Source organism: Mustela erminea, chromosome 7 (genome assembly GCF_009829155.1).
Source record: "Mustela erminea isolate mMusErm1 chromosome 7, mMusErm1.Pri, whole genome shotgun sequence".
Taxonomy (NCBI): domain Eukaryota; kingdom Metazoa; phylum Chordata; class Mammalia; order Carnivora; family Mustelidae; genus Mustela; species Mustela erminea.
In genome coordinates, this window is record NC_045620.1 from 72947941 (window position 1) to 72953441 (window position 5501).

At 34.1% G+C, this 5501-nt stretch overlaps 1 long non-coding RNA gene across 1 annotated transcript; it reads right to left on the minus strand.

Moving 5' to 3' along the window:
- Positions 1-401: 401 nt before the first annotated feature.
- LOC116595567 lies at positions 402-3970 on the minus strand. The gene is made up of 2 exons (XR_004287744.1): positions 3879-3970; positions 402-1970 (listed from the first exon to the last, which is right to left on the minus strand). It is a non-coding gene; the product is annotated as an uncharacterized LOC116595567 (long non-coding RNA).
- Between the last annotated feature and the right edge of the window lie 1531 nt (positions 3971-5501).

Genomic DNA, 5501 nt, shown 5'->3' on the forward strand with positions numbered 1-5501 from the left:
AAATACAACTTTCCCCCCATGGGTTTTTTCATATCTTGAATTTAGGAATGGGTTAGCAAAAATTGAAATACTCCATGCTCATCCGTGGGAAGTGTGGGTAGGTTCTGGTGCTCAGGTGTACACCTGCCTCACTTCACATAGAGCTTTATAAATGAGGACAAGTTGCTTTAATTTGGTAAATGGTTCGGAGGAATTGTTAGAATCACAATTATCTGGTTCAGTCTTTCAAACTATATTTGAGCAAATCTACATGTGCTGACATTTACTCTTGGTGAGGACAGTGTCCCACTGGATTGTAGCTTGTACTTCTTTAATTGTCCCACATGTGCTGAGCATACTCAGAATAACTTGGGTTTTTTTTTTTTTTTCTCTCTTGCTCTTTTCTTTGTTTTTTAGTTTAGTTTTTCTTTTCTTTTCTCTCGTTCCATTTACTCACCCGGTTAATTAAGTCATATCTAAATACTCGCCAGGATATTGAGTTGCATAATTCTCTTCCTGTAACCAGACCAACTATGCCATTACTTTAAAGAAGAAAATTGTGTTGGATGAAAATCATTTATTCTCATAGTTCTCCCTCTTTTCTTCATCCTGCCTCTCCATCCTCTCTTCCCAGAAGTTGTGGATATTATCATTTATTGAGTAGGTATTATGTACCAGGCCATGTACTAGGCACTGTATATATATTATTACATCAATTCACACAACCAGCTTATGAAGCAGAATCAATTACCTCTGTCTTATCCATGAAAAAAATAGAAATCAGAGTCCCTTGCCTACAAGTTCAGAGGAAGTTCAGTAAGTAAGCCATGAACAGAATCCACGTGAGTCTGACTCAAAGTTCATTCTCTTTTATTGCTTCTTTTTGTTGTTGTTGTTTCTTTAATACATTCCTAACTTAATTTACAGGTTCCAAAAGTTTGGAAATTGAGGCAATAAACTTGTTATGTAGGTGTTTTATAGATATGACATCTCTAATGTTGGTTTGGCTTCCAGAGAGATTACTTTCCAAATGAATTTGTAGAAAAGTAGGGAGTATAGATGTAAGAGTGATTATTTTCAAAATTAAATAGAATGCTTATACTTTCATAATTAAAACAATAATTGGAAGATAAAATATTTTGACAGCACTTAAGTTTTTTTAATAAAGGATCTCTTTAATAGAGACCTTTACAATTTCAACAAATGCAGAGCTCTCTCCCAGCCTGACTAGAATGTCAGCCAGCTGCACCCAGAATTTGAATGATGGAGCTGTCATTTAGGTTGGTATTTGAAATCAAACTATTGCTGTAGATTTCTAAGTACAAAATGAAGAGAGAATGGTTGCTTTATCAGAGAGATATGGCAATTATCTTTGAATTCTTCCCTTTAAATATCTAGGAGTCATGAAGTATTTTCTTTGATTTGGAGTAACACCAGACCACTTCTTCATTAAACCAAAAAATAATAAAATTTGACTGCTAAAATTAGTGAATATTTACTCATATTTCAGTGTGTATTTAACACTGTTTTTGATGTTTTGGAAACTATAAATATACTTTGGGATATGGTACTTGAACCCAAGAAGTCCACAGTCTAGTTGGGTTTGTGGTATATTGTTGACATGAATATGTATCAACGTCAATAGATTTTGAAGATCAGGAAGAAAACTTCAAGTGTAAATTCCGCAAGTGAAATTCCTCTGTGGAAAGTATTCACTGGGACATTTCTGTGTAATTAGAGCAACATGCTCACATCTTCAAACAGAAATTCAAAGACTGATGTAAAGACAGTAGCTCCCATTCCCCATGTGTGATAGCAACATATCAAGTAGTCTGTATTGCAGCAATACGAAGGCGTGTTGAACCTAGGAGAAAAATAAAAGCTCCCCAGTGTAGTGAATATGCTCCCAAGTAGGAGGATACTTCGGATATTTAAACATTGACATTATTACTGAAGAGATATACAAGTGTGTGGCTGGATAGTTGGTACATCTAGAGTGCAGAAACACAAATGAGAGAGATTAATTAGCCTTGGAGAAATTTATGCAAAAATTATCTCAACACTATGTCATTAAAACCAGTAAGCAATGCCATCTTCTAACCTTTCATCTTAAAACTATGTTTAAATTCATAATCAGACTTAGATCTTGGATTTTTCACTTTCCCTGTAATTACTAGGTAAAACCATGTTAGCTTAGGTGTTGTCTTACATGTTTGTGCTAGTTAGATAATGTGTAAGATAAAGTTGCTATGGTGATGAGATGGAGAAAGGAGCTATACTTGTTTTAGACCATAGAGGGTATTTGGATCACAAAGCCTTCGGTGAATGCCTCCGAGTGTCAGACTGATAAATCACACTGCCTGCTTCCATCATGCTAGCATATATTATGGGTTAATAAATGTTCCAAATGTCTTATGAGTCAAAGTAGTCTCCGTCCTTACTTCATTGCCCTCATGACTTTGTGGGGAGGAGGAACTAATGGAAAAATTTTTGCTCTTATATTGATGAAATTCTTATTGGTAATTAAAGTTTTCCACTCAGCCAAATTCAGCTAGGCATTTGAACACAGCCTTGGGATGATTTTGCCAAAAAATTGAAATTCTTGTAGATGCTCAATGAAACTGTATTTTATTTCATATGTGTTTTCTTTGTGCAAAAAATTTAATGTACCTGAATCTTATTCATGGCTTTAAAAAAAAAAGAACGTTATGTAATATATGACGACATGGTTATTGCTGACGTGGTAAAACTTTCTTCCTGAAATTGGCTGATGCTTTCCTGATTTGCCCTGTTGTACACATTAAATATCAATTTGCTAGGAAATTGTGAAATACACCATTTTTAACCAACTGAGCCACCCAGGCGTCCCAAAATACACCATTTTTAATTACTAATAATTCGATAAATTAGTGGGTGGACCAAGTAATCTAAAGAGAAACTTTTTTTTCTCTTTAGCTTTCTCAATTGCTATTTAGGAAAATGTGTTCTGTGATGATTTCTAAGTTTAATGTAATGATTTTGTGTGTGTGTGTGTGTGTGTGTGTGTGTGTATTATTTCAAGAGTCTATAGCTTTTAGGATTTTGAATTAAAAATAGGAAAACAGCACAATGCATATTAAAATAATTTTGGAGAAAAATTTGAATCCATCTATTTTTAGGATAGAAAAGAATAATAATAAAATAATAATAATTAAGATGATCATGGATATAGATAAACTGGATTTGTTAAAGGAACAATCTTTGTCCTAATCTCATTTCCAAATTTATTTATTTACAAAGAAAATAATTTTTTCCATCTGCTCTCCTCCCTTTCTCTTTCCCACTACCCAAGTCAATCAGAAATCAATTCCTTTGGGGCGCCTGGGTGGCTCAGTGGGTTAAAGCCTCTGCCTTCGGCTCAGGTCATGATCCCGGAGTCCTGGGATTGAGCCCCACATCGGGCTCTCTGCTCGGCAGAGAGCCTGCTTCCTCCTCTCTCTCTGCCTGCCTCTCTGCCTACTTGTGATCTCTGTCTGTCAAATAAATAAATAAACAAAATCTTTAAAAAAAAAAAAAAGAAAGAAAAGAAATCAATTCCTTTAATCTCTTTTGCAACATTTCCTGAATCTTTATCTTACCTTTTTGTTTTCCTTTACTATCAATCATATCTAGGCTTTTAATTCCTCAGGGTTATTGCTTCGTTCTCTAAAATAGTTTCTTTACACTAATATTGTTCCCCTATTGGTCATAGTCAATATAGTTGCCAAATTAATCTTCCAAATGTACAGTTTTCATTAAGTCCTTCTTTTTTTATTAAATTTATTTATTTTTTAATAAACATATAATGTATTTTTATCCCCAGGGGTACTTCTTTTCAAAGCAAATACTCTTTTACACTCAATTATCATAGCAATTTGTACCTTTATGATAAAGACCCACTTCCTTTTCCTGGTGTACCTGGTGCTCCACCATTTTCCTCCATTCTGTATTCCCAATCATGTCCTAACTTGAATCTTTTCCAGGATTCTATCCTACAACCAGAATCATTTAACAGCTATGACATTCCATGCTTTAATGTATTGTTCTGCATCCATTCCGCAGCCTGAGAACTCTAATTTCTATGCTCTAGAACTCTAGATTTCTAGAACTCTAATTTCTAATTTTTATTTAATTCTATCAAAATCTAAGGTCCAATATAAGTTTTACCTTTTTGACAAAAATTTTGATGAGACTACCCTGGACAGCTTTTATCTTACCTGAACAGCAGCACTCATATCTATACAACTTTATGGCGATTTGTAGTGTGCATGTGTGTGTGTGTGTGTGTGTGTGGATGTGTGTGTGTGTACATGTACATATATACACACACACATATATATATATCTCTTATGTACTCATACATAGATATATGGGTTTGGGATTGGACTTCATCACTTTTCAGTCTGATTTTACTATTTTCAAACCGTATGATCTTGGATAAATTATCTAACTTTGCCGAACTTAAGTTTTTTTCATCTATAAAATGGAATAACAAAAGCAATTACTTTTATCAGTTTCCTAGGGCTGCCATAAAAAGGTATCACAAACTTGGTGGCCTAAAACAATAGAAATTTATTTTCTGAGAATTCTGTATGCTACATGTCTGAAATCTAGGTGTTGTCCCTTAATTCTCTAGGGGTTTTTCTCTGCCTCTGAAAGCTTCTTAGCTTCCGGTAGTTGATAGCTATCTTGGTGTTCCTTGGTTTGTGGGCATATCACTCCAGTCTCTGCTCTGCCTTTACATGGCATTCCCTCTGTGTGCTCTACATGTTTTCTGTTTTGTTTTGTTTTTTTCCTTAAAGGAGTTCTAGTCATAGGATTAGGGTACATTCTAATTCAATATGACCTCATCTTTAGTAATTACATCTGCAAAGTCCCTATTTTCAATATGGTGATGTTCTGAGATTCAAGGTAGACATGAACTCTGGAGAGACACTATTCAACCCCCTATGCTACCTAAGAGTTATTTTAAGAATTTAATGAGATAATTTATGTAAAGTTTTTGATGAAGTGCATTGTTACATGATAAATGCCTCACAAAGTTAGATATTGGTATTATTACCACTATTATATCACCTCTTGATATCCTCTTGATATCTACAAGGGGTCATGTATATGGAAGGAAAGTTTAGGCATTTGATCATGTTTGTTCAATTTTTTAGAAATCCCTAACTCAAATATTTAATAAAAATAAAAACCATCCCCTGGAAAAGGTAATAGCTATAAAGATTTGGGGAACTTCTTGTTTTTTTGGTTTTTTTTTTTTTTAATCAGGATATGGTTATCTGGATCAACAATTACTTGCAGAGAGTCTTTCAGAATTCTCATGCCTGTTTTTGATAAAAAGTAATTAACTCTATTAGAAACACTTAAGCAAGCACAGATTTATAAAGATATAGGTGTAAAATATAGAAAAGGGGGAAAATTGCAGAAGGATAACTGGGATGATTTTAGTCTGGCTAGGATGAGGGGGAAAGAAGTTAAAGAAAGGATAAAGATAGCAC